We start from the raw sequence: 17708 nt of genomic DNA, 5'->3' as shown, positions 1-17708 counted from the left end.
CTATAGACTAGACTATAGACTAGACTATAGACTAGACTATAGACTAGACTGTAGACTAGACTGTAGACTAGACTATAGACTAGACTATAGACTAGACTATAGACTAGACTATAGACTAGACTATAGACTAGACTATAGACTAGACTATAGACTAGACTATAGTCTAGACTATAGACTAGACTATAGACTAGACTATAGACTAGACTATAGACTAGACTATACACTAGACTATAGACTAGAATATAGACTAGACTATAGACTAGACTATAGACTAGACTATAGTCTAGACTAAGGACTAGATTGTAGACTAGACTACAGACTACACTATAGACTTGTGTGAAGACTAGACTATAGTTAAGTCTATAGCCTAGACTATAGTCAAGACTATAGTCAAGACTATATTCAATACTATAGACTAGAGTACAGTCAAAACTATAGACTAGTCTATAGTCAAGACTATAGACTTGGCTATAGACTAGACTATAGACTTGGCTATAGACTAGACTATAAACTTGACTAGGCTAGATTATAGATTAGATTAAAGGCGAAGCTATAGACGAGACTATAGTCAATTCTATAGACTTGACTATAAACATGACTAGGCTATAGACTAGACTATAGTTAAGGCTATAGACTAGACTATAGTCAGGGCTATAGACTAGACTATAGTCAAGGCTATAGACTATACTATAGTCAAGGCTAGAGACTAGACTATAGTTAAGGCTATAGACTAGACTATAGTCAAGACTGACACTAGACTATAGTCAATACTGACACTAGACTATGCTATAGACTATAGTTAAGACTATAGGCTAGACTATAGTCAAGACTATAGACTATATTCAAGACTATAGACTAGACTATAGTCAAGACTGTAGACTGGACTATAGTCAAAACTATAGACTAAACTATATTTAGGACTATAGAGTAGGCTATAGTCCTGACATCAAATTGTTGCTTGGAATCTTAAAATTTTTCCATTAACATTTTTTCTAAAAAAAATCTGCGATAGAAATTTTCTAAAATTTACCGAAACTATTTAACTATAATTTTAAAAACTCATAAAATTTCATAGTTTATTTATAAAATCAATAAAGATAAGATAGAAATAGTGACATTTATTTAATAAAGTCATGGACTTGGCACCTTAGCACATACGTTATTTTGATCTATATATATAAAATTCTAACGTTACTGACTGACTGACTGACTGACTGACTGATTCACTGACTGATTCATCATCGCACAGCCTAAACGGTTGAAGCTAAAGAGCTGAAATTTGGACAGGAGGTTGGTCTCCCGCCAAATAGATCCACTAAGACGGGATTTTTGGAAATTCGAATGTTTAGGGGGTAAAAAAGGGTAAAAACGGGTAAATTCGGTAACCTTATATCTCCTAAACTAGAAAAGATACAAAAACAGTTTAAAGCTTATCGCCGTTCATTTAAAAAATAAACGGACAGGTGTCTGGTACTTTTTTAAAATTCGGCCCCTTTAGGGAATAAACGGGTAAAAACTGTATTTTGGTACTTTTTTCGCACCCCATGTATCTTTTAAACCAGTGCACATTCAAAAAATATTTTTGACTCCTTTATAACTTAACGAAAAAATAAAAATATGAATTTAGTACTTTTTGGATATTCGGACGTTTAAGGGGTTAAAATTGTACCTATTTTTGGTACTTTTTTCATAAAACATTGTTTTTGGTTTATTAACTTATACATATGAATACATAATAACGGGATCCCACTACGATGTTGCAACCTTTTGGAATAGAATTTTTATTTCGTTAATGGGGAGGAAAAAAGTACCAAAAGGGGTAAAAACGGGAAATTTGATTTTATTCAACCACAATGATCCAATTTAGATAAAATTTTTAAATTTAGAAACACTAAATATCCTAATGGGGTGTTATTTGGAACCCCGGTACCAAGTGATATTTTTTGGTACTTTTCATTCTCCAACTGGTCCTTTTTGAGTTTTCTATGATATTGAAATAGAAACATGAAATTAATAATAAAGGGACTTTTCGCAACTTTTTCGTTCTACACAGGTACTTTTTTGAGTTTTCTTTAAAATTAAACCTAGAAACATGAAATTAAGCATGTAGAGCTCGGAGTAAATGAGAATCTATAAAATGGGACTTTTTGGTACTTTTTCGTCTTTCGACTGGTAGAAACATGAAATTAAGCATGTAGAGCCCAGAGTAAATGACAATCTATAATAGGGGACTTTTTGGTACTTTTTCGTCCTTCGACTGGTACTTTTTGAGTTTTCTATAAAATTTAACCTAGAAACATGAAATTAAGCATGTAGAGCCCGGAGTAAATGAGAATCTATAAAAGGGGACTTTTTGGTACTTTTTCGTCCTTCGACTGGTACTTTTTGAGTTTTCTATAAAATTTAACCTAGAAACATGAAATTAAGCATGCGGAGGCCTTAGTTAATGAGAATCTATAAAAGGGGACTTTTTGGTACTTTTTCGTCCTTCGACTGGTACATTTTGAGTTTTCTATAAAATTTAACCTAGAAACATAAAATTAAGCATGTAGAGCCCTTAGTAAATGAGAATCTATAAAATGGGACTATTTGGTACTTTTTCGTCTTTCGACTGGTACTTTTTGAGTTTTCTATAAAATTTAACCTAGAAACATGAAATTAAGCATGTAGAGCTCGGAGTAAATGAGAATCTATAAAAGGGGACTTTTTGGTACTTTTTCGTCCTTCGACTGGTACTTTTTGAGTTTTCTATAAAATTTAACCTAGAAACATGAAATTAAGCATGTAGAGCCTTTAGTAAATGAGAATCTATAAAAGGGGACTTTTTGGTACTTTTTCGTCTTTCGACTGGTACTTTCTGAGTTTTCTATAAAATTTAACCTAGAAACATGAAATTAAGCATGCGGAGGTCTTAGTAAATGAGAATCTATAAAAGGGGACTTTTTGGTACTTTTTCGTCTTTCGACTGATACTTTTTGAGTTTTCTATAAAATTTAACCTAGAAACATGAAATTAAGCATGTAGAGCCAGTAGTAAATGAGAATCTATAAAAGGGGACTTTTTGGAACTTTTTCGTCTTTCGACTGGCACTTTTTGAGTTTTCTATAAAATTTAACCTAGAAACATGAAATTAAGCATGTAGAGCCCTTAGTAAATGATAATCTATAAAAGGGGACTTTTTGCAACTTTTTCGTCTTTCGACTGGTACTTTTTGAGTTTTCTATAAAATTTAACCTAGAAACATGAAATTAAGCATGTAGAGCCCGGAGTAAATGAGAATCTATAAAAGGGGACTTTTTGGAACTTTTTCGTCTTTCGGCTGGTACTTTTTGAGTTCTCTATAAAATTTAACCTAGAAACATGAAATTAAGCATGTAGAGCCCGGAATAAATGAGAATCTATAAAAGGGGACTTTTTGGAACTTTTTCGTCTTTCGACTGGTACTTTTTGAGTTTTCTATAAAATTTAGCCTAGAAACATAAAATTAAGCATGTAGAGCCCTTAGTAAATGAGAATCTATAAAAGGGGACTATTTGGTACTTTTTCGTCTTTCGACTGGTACCTTTTGAGTTTTCTATAAAATTTAACCTAGAAACATAAAATTATGCATGTAGAGCCCGGAATAAATGAGAATCTATAAAAGGGGACTTTTTGGTACTTTTTCGTCCTTCGACTGGTACATTTTGAGTTTTCTATAAAATTTAACCTAGAAACATAAAATTAAGCATGTAGAGCCCTTAGTAAATGAGAATCTATAAAAGGGGACTATTTGGTACTTTTTCGTCTTTCGACTGGTACTTTTTGAGTTTTCTATAAAATTTAACCTAGAAACATGAAATTAAGCATGTAGAGCCCTTAGTAAATGAGAATCTATAAAAGGGGACTTTTTGGTACTTTTTCGACCTTCGACTGGTACTTTTTGAGTTTTCCATAAAATTTAACCTAGAAACATGAAATTAAGCATGTAGAGCCCTTAGTAAATGAGAATCTATAAAAGGGGACTTTTTGGTACTTTTTCGTCTTTCGACTGGTACTTTTTGAGTTTTCTATAAAATTTAACCTAGAAACATGAAATTAAGCATGCGGAGGCCTTAGTAAATGAGAATCTATAAAAGGGGACTTTTTGGTACTTTTTCGTCTTTCGACTGATACTTTTTGAGTTTTCTATAAAATTTAACCTAGAAACATGAAATTAAGCATGTAGAGCCCGGAGTAAATGAGAATCTATAAAAGGGGACTTTTTGGAACTTTTTCGTCTTTCGACTGGTACTTTTTGAGTTTTCTATAAAATTTAACCTAGAAACATGAAATTAAGCATGTAGAGCCCAGAGTAAATGAGAATCCATAATAGGGGACTTTTTGGTACTTTTTCGTCCTTCGACTGGTACTTTTTGAGTTTTCTATAAAATTTAACCTAGAAACATGAAATTAAGCATGTAGAGCCCTTAGTAAATGAGAATCTATAAAAGGGGACTTTTTGCTACTTTTTCGTCTTTCGACTGGTACTTTTTGAGTTTTCTATAAAATTTAACCTAGAAACATAAAATTAAGCATGTAGAGCCCTTATTAAATGAGAATCTATAAAAGGGGACTATTTGGTATTTTTTCGTCTTTCGACTGGTACTTTTTGAGTTTTCTATAAAATTTAACCTAGAAACATGAAATTAAGCATGTAGAGCCCGGAGTAAATGAGAATCTATAAAAGGGGACTTTTTGCTACTTTTTCGTCTTTCGACTGGTACTTTTTGAGTTTTCTATAAAATTTAACCTAGAAACATGAAATTAAGCATGTAGAGCCCGGAGTAAATGAGAATCTATAAAAGGGGACTTTTTGGAACTTTTTCGTCTTTCGACTGGTACTTTTTGAGTTTTCTATAAAATTTAACCTAGAAACATGAAATTAAGCATGTAGAGCCCAGAGTAAATGAGAATCTATAATAGGGGACTTTTTGGTACTTTTTCGTCCTTCGACTGGTACTTTTTGAGTTTTCTATAAAATTTAACCTAGAAACATGAAATTAAGCATGTAGAGCCCTTAGTAAATGAGAATCTATAAAAGGGGACTTTTTGGTACTTTTTCGTCCTTCGACTGGTACTTTTTGAGTTTTCAATAAAATTTAACCTAGAAACATGAAATTAAGCATGTAGAGCCCTTAGTAAATGAGAATCTATAAAAGGGGACTTTTTGGTACTTTTTCGTCTTTCGACTGGTACTTTTTGAGTTTTCTATAAAATTTAACCTAGAAACATGAAATTAAGCATGTAGAGCCCTTAGTAAATGAGAATCTATAAAAGGGGACTTTTTGGAACTTTTTCGTCTTTCGACTGGTACTTTTTGAGTTTTCTATAAAATTTAACCTAGAAACATGAAATTAAGCATGTAGAGCCCTTAGTAAATGAGAATCTATAAAAGGGGACTTTTTGGTACTTTTTTGTCCTTCGACTGGTACTTTTTGAGTTTTCTATAAAATTTAACCTAGAAACATGAAATTAAGCATGTAGAGCCCTTAGTAAATGAGAATCTATAAAAGGGGACTTTTTGGTACTTTTTCGTCTTTCGACTGGTACTTTTTGAGTTTTCTATAAAATTTAACCTAGAAACATGAAATTAAGCATGTAGAGCCCGGAGTAAATGAGAATCTATAAAAGGGGACTATTTGGTACTTTTTCGTCTTTCGACTGGTACTTTTTGAGTTTTCTATAAAATTTAACCTAGAAACATGAAATTAAGCATGTAGAGCCCGGAGTAAATGAGAATCTATAAAAGGGGACTTTTTGGAACTTTTTCGTCTTTCGACTGGTACTTTTTGAGTTTTCTATAAAATTTAACCTAGAAACATGAAATTAAGCATGTAGAGCCCAGAGTAAATGACAATCTATAATAGGGGACTTTTTGGTACTTTTTCGTCCTTCGACTGATACTTTTTGAGTTTTCTATAAAATTTAACCTAGAAACATGAAATTAAGCATGTAGAGCCCGGAGTAAATGAGAATCTATAAAAGGGGACTTTTTGGAACTTTTTCGTCTTTCGACTGGTACTTTTTGAGTTTTCTATAAAATTTAACCTAGAAACATGAAATTAAGCATGTAGAGCCCAGAGTAAATGACAATCTATAATAGGGGACTTTTTGGTACTTTTTCGTCCTTCGACTGGTACTTTTTGAGTTTTCTATAAAATTTAACCTAGAAACATGAAATTAAGCATGTAGAGCCCTTAGTAAATGAGAATCTATAAAAGGGGACTTTTTGGTACTTTTTCGTCCTTCGAGTCGTACTTTTTGAGTTTTCTATAAAATTTAACCTAGAAACATGAAATTAAGCATGTAGAGCCCTTAGTAAATGAGAGCCCTTAGTAAATGAGAATCTATAAAAGGGGACTTTTTGGTACTTTTTCGTCTTTCGACTGGTACTTTTTGAGTTTTCTTTAAAATTTAACCTAGAAACATGAAATTAAGCATGTAGAGCCCGGAGTAAATGAGAATCTATAAAAGGGGAATTTTTGGGAACTTTTTCGTCTTTCGACTGGTACTTTTTGAGTTTTCTATAAAATTTAACCTAGAAACATGAATTTAAGCATGTAGAGCCCTTAGTTAATGAGAATATATAAAAGGGGACTTTTTGGTACTTTTTCGTTCTTCGACTGGTACTTTTTGATTTTTCTATAAAATTCAACCTAAAAACATGACATTAAGCATATAGAGCCCGGAGTAAATTGGAAACTATAAAAGAGGACCTTTTTGGTACTTTTTTGTTCTTCGATTGGTACTTTTTGATTTTTCTATAAAATTTAACATAGAAACATGAAATTAAGCATGTAGAGCCCGGAGCAAATAAGAATCTATAAAAGGAGACTTTTTTGTATTTTTTCATTCTTCGACTGGTACTTTTTTCAGTTTTTTTATAAAATTTAACCTAGAAACATAAAATTAAGCATGTAGAGCCTGGAGTAAATTAGAATCTATAAAAGGGGACTTTTTGGTACTTTATCGTACTTCGACTGGTACTTTTTGAGTTTTCTATAAAATTTAACCTAGAAACATGAAATTAAGCATGTAGAGCCCGGAGTAAATGAGAATCTATAAAAGTGAACTCTTTGGCACTTTTTCGTCCTTCGATTGATACTTTTTGAGTTTTCTATAAAATTCAACCTAAAAACATGAAATTAAGCATATAGAGCCCGGAGTAAATGAGAATCTATAAAAATTTACTTTTAAGTACTTAAAATTGAGTACACATATACAATCATCATTTCTTCAAATTAGGGAATTACCAATATTTAAAAATTTGTAATCTTTGTAAAACATATTATTTTTTCCTTGCTAAATGAAGAGCCAACATATTTCTCATTCTATAAAAACCCTCGCTAACAAAGTAGCGGGTAATAAGCTAGTTATAAATAAAAATGTTTTAATTTTTTTAAATGATTTAAGATTGCAACAATTTTCATAGCTTGCAAGTTCTAACTTAAGGTTGATTGGGAGTAAATTTATTTGCTGGGGTCTCAAGAGACTTTTCAGTTATTTAAAATTGATATGTTATTTTTAGGAATATATTCATAATTTTTCATATTATAGTTAAAAATTTTTTAAATAATTCTCGAAATATTTAGAAAACTATAGATTTGCTGATAAAAATTTTCAAAACATTGATTTCATATTGTTTTATCATATCAAAATTATTTTAAAATGATATATTGCACTGCATGGAGTTAAGTTATTTATAAAATAATCACATTTTTTAAACTTTTTTATGTCTTTTTTTTCAAATATTTTCCAAATGATTATGATTAAAAACCCATTTGAAGTAAAACGTTTTTGGCATTAAATTTATTTTATAGTCCAAATTTATTTTTGTTTTAAAACCTTTTTGCAAAGGTCTTAAGGAAAATTTTGGAATAAGTTTCAAAAAAAGTTTCCATAATATTGAAATTCTTGGGGAATAATCAGTCAAATGATTGATGTTTATAAAATTAAGCATTTTTTTAAACTATTTAACACAAAATTATTAAAATAGACACAAAAAGTCGTATAAAAAAATTAAACGTTTTTTGCATTAAAATTTAGTTAAAAATTTTATTTGTTTATTTATTTATTTATATATTGTCATTACTTTTACTTTTATTTGTTTAAGTAATTATATGCAAATTAAGTTTGAAATTATTTTGGTTTCAAACTTACACTCTAAAATTCTTTTTGTTCTTTTTTGTTAAAAATTTTATTTGTATTTCAGTTCTTTTTTTTATAAATTAATTTCTTTAGGTATTCTTTTTTATTATTATTATTATTATTTTACCGGCGTTGTCTGATTCTAATGATGAGCGTTAGCAAACTAAAAACTAACAAATTCTTACAAATTGTTTTGTTTTCATTTTTGCTCAAAGGTGCCTCATATGAATCGTCTGTATTATAGTTTAATGTTATGATTACTGGCGTTTTTTTTTGTTTCAGCCGATAAAAAAGTATAATAAAATTACAATAACAACATTGCGTTAATAAAAAATAGTACACTGACTGCGTTTGTTAGTTGTTGTTGTTGTTGTTATTGATAAATAAAATACGCAATGATAACAGTTGACTGTTAAGTAGACAGAAAACATACATGTTTACATGAATCTAGTTTAGAATTTTTGAAGAATCTTCAGTCGATTCCATACCATCCTTGAAAGTAGTCTGGTCTATAGCTTTGACTATAGTCTAGTCTATAGTCAGTTTATAATCATGATTATAGTTTAGTCTATAGTCTTGACTGTAGTCAAGTCTATAGTGGTGTCTATAATCTAGTCTATAGTCTTGACTATAGTCTAGTCTATAATCTAGACTATAGTCTAGTCTATAGTCTAGTCTAGTCTATATTGCTGGCAATAGTCATGACTATAGTCAAGTCTATAGTCTTGACTATAGTCTAGTCTGTAGTGCTGACTATAGTCTTGACTATAGTTTAGTCTATAGTCTTGACTATAGTCTAGTCTATAGTCTTGACTATAGTCTAGTCTATAGTCTTAAGTCTATAGTCTAGTCTATAGTATTGACTACAGTCTAGTCTATAGTTTTGACTAAAACCTAGTCTATAGTCCGCACTATAGAATAGACTATAGCCTAGTCTATAATCTTGACTATAGTCTAGTCTGTTGTCTTGATTATAGCCAAGACAATAGACTAGACTATCTAGTCTGTAGTCTAGTTTATAATCTATGCTAGTCCATAGTCTAGTCTATGTCTATTCTGTATTCTAGTTTATAATCTAGGCTAGTCCATAGTCTAGTCCATAGTCTAGTCTATAGTCTAGTCTATAGTCTAGTCTATAGTCTAGTCTATAGTCTAGTCTATAGTCTAGTCTATAGTCTAGTCTATAGTCTAGTCTATAGTCTAGTCTATAGTATAGTCTATAGTCTAGTCTATAGTCTAGTCTATAGTCTAGTCTATAGTCTAGTCTATAGTCTAGTCTATAGTCTAGTCTATAGTCTAGTCTATAGTCTAGTCTATAGTCTAGTCTATAGTCTAGTCTATAGTCTAGTCTATAGTCTAGTCTATAGTCTAGTCTATAGTCTAGTCTATAGTCTAGTCTATAGTCTAGTCTATAGTCTAGTCTATAGTCTAGTCTATAGTCTAGTCTATAGTCTAGTCTATAGTCTAGTCTATAGTCTAGTCTATAGTCTAGTCTATAGTCTAGTCTATAGTCTAGTCTATAGTCTAGTCTATAGTCTAGTCTATAGTCTAGTCTATAGTCTAGTCTATAGTCTAGTCTATAGTCTAGTCTATAGTCTAGTCTATAGTCTAGTCTATAGTCTAGTCTATAGTCTAGTCTATAGTCTAGTCTATAGTCTAGTCTATAGTCTAGTCTATAGTCTAGTCTATAGTCTAGTCTATAGTCTAGTCTATAGTCTAGTCTATAGTCTAGTCTATAGTCTAGTCTATAGTCTAGTCTATAGTCTAGTCTATAGTCTAGTCTATAGTCTAGTCTATAGTCTAGTCTATAGTCTAGTCTATAGTCTAGTCTATAGTCTAGTCTATAGTCTAGTCTATAGTCTAGTCTATAGCCTAGTCTATAGTCTAGTCTATAGTCTAGTCTATAGTCTTGTCTATAGTCTAGTCTATAGTCTAGTCTATAGTCTAGTCTATAGTCTTGTCTATAGTCTAGTCTATAGTCTAGTCTATAGTCTAGTCTATAGTCTAGTCTATAGTCTAGTCTATTGTCTAGTCTATAGTCAAGTCTATAGTCTAGTCTATAGTCTAGTCTATAGTCTAGTCTATAGTCTAGTCTATAGTCTAGTCTAGTCTATAGTCTAGTCTATAGTCTAGTCTATAGTCTAGTCTATAGTCTAGTCTATAGTCTAGTCTATAGTCTAGTCTATAGTCTAGTCTATAGTCTAGTCTATAGTCTAGTCTATAGTCTAGTCTATAGTCTAGTCTATAGTCTAGTCTATAGTCTAGTCTATAGTCTAGTCTATAGTCTAGTCTATAGTCTAGTCTATAGTCTAGTCTATAGTCTAGTCTATAGTCTAGTCTATAGTCTAGTCTATAGTCTAGTCTATAGTCTAGTCTATAGTCTAGTCTATAGTCTAGTCTATAGTCTAGTCTATAGTCTAGTCTATAGTCTAGTCTATAGTCTAGTCTATAGTCTAGTCTATAGTCTAGTCTATAGTCTAGTCTATAGTCTAGTCTATAGTCTAGTCTATAGTCTAGTCTATAGTCTAGTCTATAGTCTAGTCTATAGTCTAGTCTATAGTCTAGTCTATAGTCTAGTCTATAGTCTAGTCTATAGTCTAGTATATAGTCTAGTCTATAGTCTAGTCTATAGTCTAGTCTATAGTCTAGTCTATAGTCTAGTCTATAGTCTAGTCTATAATCTAGTCTATAGTCTAGTCTATAGTCTAGTCTATAGTCTAGTCTATAGTCTAGTCTATAGTCTAGTCTATAGTCTAGTCTATAGTCTGGTCTATACTCTAGTCTATAATCTAGTCTATAGTCTAGTCTATAGTCTAGTCTATAGTCTAGTCTATAGTCTAGTCTATAGTCTAGTCTATAGTCTAGTTTATAGTCTAGTCTATAGTCTAGTTTATAGTCTAGTCTATAGACTAGTCTATAGTCTAGTCTATAGTCTAGTCTATAGTCTAGTCTATAGACTAGTCTAGTCTAGTCTATAGTCTAGTCTATAGTCTAGTCTACAGTCAAGTATATAGTCTAGTCTAGTCTATAGTCTAGTCTATAGTCTAGTCTATAGTCTAGTTTACAGTCTAGTTTATAGTCTAGTCTATAGTCTAGTCTATAGTCTAGTCTATATTCTAGTCTATAGTCTAGTCTATAGTCTAGTCTATAGTCTAGGCTATAGTCTAGTCTATAATCTAGTCTATAATCTAGTCTATAGTCTAGTCTATAGTCTAGACTATTGTCTAGTCTATAGTCTAGTCTATAGTCTAGTCTATAGTCTAGTCTATAGTCTAGTCTATAGGCTAGTCTACAGTCTAGTCTATAGTCTATTCTATAGTCTATTCTATAGTCTAGTCTATAGTCTAGTATATAGTCAAGCCTATAGTCATGTTTATAGTCTAGTTTCTCGCCTATAGCCATTAGTATTACCTAATTTTCAGTCTTACACTGCAGATTTGACTAGAGTCTACATAATCCTTATGGTATTTACTATAGTATTATAGCAATTAAAAAGTAAATAAATATTGATAAGCTAACAGCCAGACAATACTTATAAATTATTAAAAGGTGGTGTAAAACTATTAATAATTATTCTTTTGTTTTTTATCTTTATGATATGAGATAAAAAACCTCAATTATTAAAGTCTAACAAATAAAAAAACGCGTAACTAAACCATTTTATGTAATTAACAATAATAAGGTTCGAAAAAACTTTATTGGGAAACCATAACAAGACATTATTAGCATGGGTAGAAGATTAATCTCTTAGTGTAGTCAGCTCTTAAACAACGTTTGTTCTTAATTATATATTAACAAGTTGTTTTGTCTAGTATAAAATTGATTTGTGTAAATATTTATTTAATTTATCGACAATTGAGTCATTCTAGTTATTGTTCATGACCCATAAATATAATGGCGCGAAATGTTACACATTACAACTAAATAATTCAATGCATTATTAATTGTTTGTTTTAAAAATAGTAACATTTAAAGTTAAATATAGAACCAATAGGGTGCACTTACACTTTAGGGTATGACACATTGTTCTTATCAGTGGTTATGGTGTAAGCACCTGATCATTTTGATAGCGGGTACTTACAAAGTTGTCAATTGATGTGAAGTACTCAAATTGTTTGTTTGGGGATAAATTTGGCTGATAGTTTAGTGACTAGACTGCACTATGGTTAATACTACTGACTGTAGTCCAGATGATAAACTAGAAAGTAATTCAGACTATAGACTAAATTATTAATTAATTAAATCCAGTATATATGTATACTAGAATATAGTCCAGACTATAGGTCAGAATATAGACTAGAAAATAGTCTAACCTATAGACTACACTATAGTCCAGACTATAAACTAGACTATAGACTAGTCTATAATCCAAGGTATATTCAGACTATAGATTAGATAATAGTCCAGAATATATACTAGACAATAGTCCAGACTATAGACTAGACTATAGTCCTGAGTATAGACTAGACTATAATCCAGAATATATACTAGGCAATATTCTGATCTAAAGACTTTAAACTAGACTATTAGTCCAGATTATAGTCTAGATTATTGTTCAGACTATGGACTAGATAATATTCCAGAGTATAGACTAGAGATTAGTCCAGACTCTAGACTAGACTGTAGTCCTGAGTATAGACTAGATTATATACTAGATATTAGTCCAGATTATAGTCTAGACTATTGTTCAGACTATAGTCCAGAATATAGACTAGACTATAGTCCTGTGTATAGACTAGACTATATTTCAGACTGTAGACTAGACTAAAGTCCAGACTATAGACTACTCTATATTCCAAACTATGAACTATAGTCCAGACTGGACTATAGACTAGACCATAATCCAGATTACAGAAAAACTATGGTCTAGATTTGACTGTAGTACAGGCTATAGTCCGCAGCATAGTTTAATCAATATCCGGACCGTAGTTTGATCTATAGTCCGGACTATAGTTTAATAAATAGTCTAGATTATAGAATTTATAACACTAAATTTTTGCTTAATCATAACATTTATTTTTTATATAAATTTATGTCGATTATTCGATTAGTCATACATTCATTAAAATTGTCCCTCTTATCTAAAAGTTTTTCACATTTCATATTTAGTTCGTTTAACAAAAATAGGTAGATATACTATTATCTGCTATAATTTATTACATTTTATTGAAGTGTGGTAGTAAGTACTAGAACTGAACCCAAGGACGTGAAAAATTATTACAACAAAAATTTCAGAAACACATAAGTTTGATATAAATATTATAAATAGATTAAAAACGATAGAGAAATTTATAAGATTAATAAAATTATCTTGAACCGAACACGTGAACAGCCCTATTGGAGGTTAAAATTGTATATAGGTTTATTATCATTCCAACAATTAATTGCAATTTTTTTTAGTACACATAAATATATTTTTATTTTAGCCTCCTTGGTTACCGTTATTGATGAGATAGATTTTAATAGACAACAGCTGTTTCGAAAACTGTGCAATAATGCGTCTCTTTTGAGATACATATGTAGGAGGTTTGTTCTACCTTCTAATTAACATTTAATCAATATGACAACGTACCAATGACGTAGTACTTACTCATAAACAATTTTATTGATTTCTAATTTTCAATTTATTATTAAAAAAAGTATAATTTAATATGTGATCTAAAATATGTGCAAAAATATGTACTAAATATACATATAAAACTACTTCCTGTGTATTAATTTTTTATTAAAATTATTTGTGCGGAAAATGCAAAAGAATCTTAACACATGGAATTTATACGACTGGTAAGAAATCTGTAGGAATTTTTATAAACTTGTCCCAATTACATACATATGTATGTATGTTTATGTCCAGAACATTGACAAGACTATAGTCGAGACTATAGACTAAACAATAGACTAGATCTTAAACTAGACTATAGACTAGTCTATAGACTAGACTATAGACTAGACAATAGACTAGAATATAAACTAGACTATAAACTAGTCTATAGACTAGCCAATAGACTAGATTATAAACTAGACTATAGACTAGTCTATAGACTAGACTAGACTAGACTATAGACTAGACTATAGACTAGACTATAGACTAGACTATAGACTAGACTATAGACTAGACTATAGACTATACTATAGACTAGACTATAGACTAGACCATAGACTAGACTATAGACTAGACTATAGATTGGCTATAGATTAAACCATAGACTAGACCATAGACTATACCATAGGCTAGACTAGACTATACTATAGACTAGACTAGACTATAGGCTATAGACTATAGACCATAGACTACAGACTAGACTATAGACCATAGACTATAGACTAGACTATAGACTAGACTATAGACTAGACTATAGACTAGACTATAGACTAGACTATAGACTAGACTATAGACTAGACTATAGACTATAGACCAGACTATAGACTATAGACTAGACTATAGACTAGACTATAGACTAGACTATAGACTAGACTATAGACTAGACTAGACTATACTATAGACTAGACTAGACTACACTAGACTATAGACTAGACTAGACTATAGACTAGACTAGACTATAGACTAGACTATAGACTAGACTATAGACTAGACTATAGACTAGACTATAGACTAGACTATAGAATAGACTATAGACTAGACTATAGACTAGAGTATAGACTAGACTATAGAATAGACTATAGACTAGACTATAGACTAGACTATAGACTAGACTATAGACTAGACTATAGACTAGACTATAGACTAGACTATAGACTAGACTATAGACTAGACTATAGACTAGACTATAGACTAGACTATAGACTAGACTATAGACTAGACTATAGACTAGACTATAGACTAGACTATAGACTAGACTCTAGACTAGACTATAGACTAGACTATAGACTAGACTATAGACTGACTAGAATAGACTAGGACTATAGACTAGACTAGACTATAGACTAGACTAGACTATAGACTAGACTAGACTATAGACTATAGACTAGACTAGACTAGACTATAGACTAGACTATAGACTAGACTAGACTATAGACTAGACTATAGACTAGACTATAGACTAGACTATAGACTAGACTATAGACTAGACTATAGACTAGACTATAGACTAGACTATAGACTAGACTATAGACTAGACTATAGACTAGACTAGACTATAGACTAGACTATAGACTAGACTATAGACTAGACTAGACTATAGACTAGACTAACTAGACTAGACTAGACTAGACTATAGACTAGACTATAGACTAGACTACTAGACTATAGACTAGACTATAGACTAGACTATAGACTAGACTATAGACTAGACTATAGACTAGACTATAGACTAGACTATAGACTAGACTATAGACTAGACTATAGACTAGACTATAGACTAGACTATAGACTAGACTATAGACTAGACTATAGATTAGACTATAGACTAGACTATAGACTAGACTATAGACTAGACTATAGACTAGACTATAGACTAGACTATAGACTAGACTATATACTAGACTGTAGACTAGACCATAGACTAGACCATAGACTAAACTATAGACTAGACTATAGACTAGACTATAGACTAGACTATAGTCTAGTCTACACTATACGCTATAGACTAGACTATAGACTAGACTAGACTATAGACTAGACTATAGACTAGACTATAGACTAGACTATAGACTAGACTATAGACTAGACTATAGACTAGACTATAGACTACACTATAGACTAGACTAGACTATAGACTAGACTAGACTAGACTAGACTAGACTAGACTAGACTAGACTAGACTAGACTAGACTAGACTAGACTAGACTAGACTAGACTAGACTAGACTAGACTAGACTAGACTAGACTAGACTAGACTAGACTAGACTATAGACTAGACTATAGACTAGACTATAGACTAGACTAGAATATAGACTAGAATATAGACTAGACTATAGACTAGACTATAGACTAGACTAGACTATAGACTAGACTAGACTATAGACTAGACTAGGACTATAGACTACTAGACTAGACTATAGACTAGACTATAGACTAGACTATAGACTAGACTATAGACTAGACTATAGACTAGACTATAGACTAGACTATAGACTAGACTATAGACTAGACTATAGACTAGACTATAGACTAGACTATAGACTAGACTATAGACTAGACTATAGACTAGACTATAGACTAGACTATAGACTAGACTATAGACTAGACTATAGACTAGACTATAGACTAGACTATAGACTAGACTATAGACTAGACTATAGACTAGACTATAGACTATGACTAGACTAGACTAGACTAGACTAGACTATAGACTAGACTATAGACTAGACTATAGACTAGACTATAGACTAGACTATAGACTAGACTATAGACTAGACTATAGACTAGGACTATAGACTAGACTATAGACTAGACTATAGACTAGACTATAGACTAGACTATAGACTAGACTATAGACTAGACTATAGACTAGACTATAGACTAGACTATAGACTATAGACTAGACTATAGACTCGACTATAGACTCGACTATAGACTAGACTGTAGATTAGACTGTAGACTAGACTATAGACTCGACTATAGACTAGACTATAGACTAGACTATAGACTAGACTTTAGACTAGACTATAGACTAGACTATAGACTAGACTTTAGACTAGACTATAGACTAGACTATATACTAGTTCAGTCTATAGACTTAATATAGTGTAGAGTACAGACTAGTCCAGACTATAAATCAGACTATAGTCCATATTATAGAGTAGAATGTAACCCAGACTATAGAGTAGGCTATTGTCCAGGTCATAGAGTAGAATATAGTCCTTACTATATAATAGGCCAGAGTAGACTAGACTATAGAATAGACGAGACTATAGACCACAGTAGACTATACACTAAATTATAAACTACACTATTGACTATACTTTAGACTAGTCCGTAGATCAAACTGTATACTAGTCTAAAGGCTAGACTATAGACCAGACCAGAACCTAGACTATATAGAGTCTAGTCATGTGTAAATTCTAGGCTATAGACTAAACTTTAAAGTAAAGATTTTATTATAGACTAGACTTTAGTCTAAGAAATCCACCTTTTAATACTATTTTATTTCTCCCTATTTCCTTAGGCTTTTAAAATTCTTTGACTCATTAGATACCCTTATTTAGACTTACCCAAACATTCCAATATTAAATCCAAATTTGTATTTCCACAGCTTTTTTCAATAATTATTTAATGAATTAAATAATTGAAACAAACAATTCCATTTATAAAACACTTTTCACCAATTAAGGGAACATTTAATTTTGGACTTTTTTTTTAATATGTAACAATAAAAAATTTATTTTAAATATATAATAATTTGCTGTTATTGCACATTTATTTATTAATTTTTAAAATGTGTTCTCTTTTTTTTTGTGTTTCTACAAATATTCGCAAATATATAATAATTGATCTTTAAGTGAGAAATTATAATTGTTATTAGAATACAATTTACTACTTTGCCAACAACCGATGCTAACTTCTTAAAAGTTTTCAAGAC

General features: G+C 31.0%; 1 protein-coding gene across 2 annotated transcripts in view; it reads right to left on the bottom strand.

The window, feature by feature from the left end:
* The window catches only part of LOC119605693 (dihydroceramide fatty acyl 2-hydroxylase FAH2), a 30673-nt gene extending 12965 nt beyond the window's left edge, over positions 1-17708 (bottom strand). The window contains exon 1 of one of the 2 annotated variants that reach the window (XM_037958957.1): positions 17341-17708. The gene's annotated coding sequence lies outside the window, so the exon portion shown is untranslated. Of the gene's footprint in view, positions 1-8178; positions 8326-17340 lie in introns of those variants that run through there. The other variant, XM_037958959.1, reaches the window with a different exon arrangement.

The sequence above is a fragment of the Lucilia sericata genome, unplaced genomic scaffold, assembly GCF_015586225.1.
Source record: "Lucilia sericata isolate MDLA Ls3-8-SP2 unplaced genomic scaffold, ASM1558622v1 Contig000510F_arrow, whole genome shotgun sequence".
Classification (NCBI taxonomy): domain Eukaryota; kingdom Metazoa; phylum Arthropoda; class Insecta; order Diptera; family Calliphoridae; genus Lucilia; species Lucilia sericata.
The sequence above is the reverse complement of the archived record's forward strand: the minus strand, read 5'-3'. Positions and strand labels throughout refer to the sequence as shown.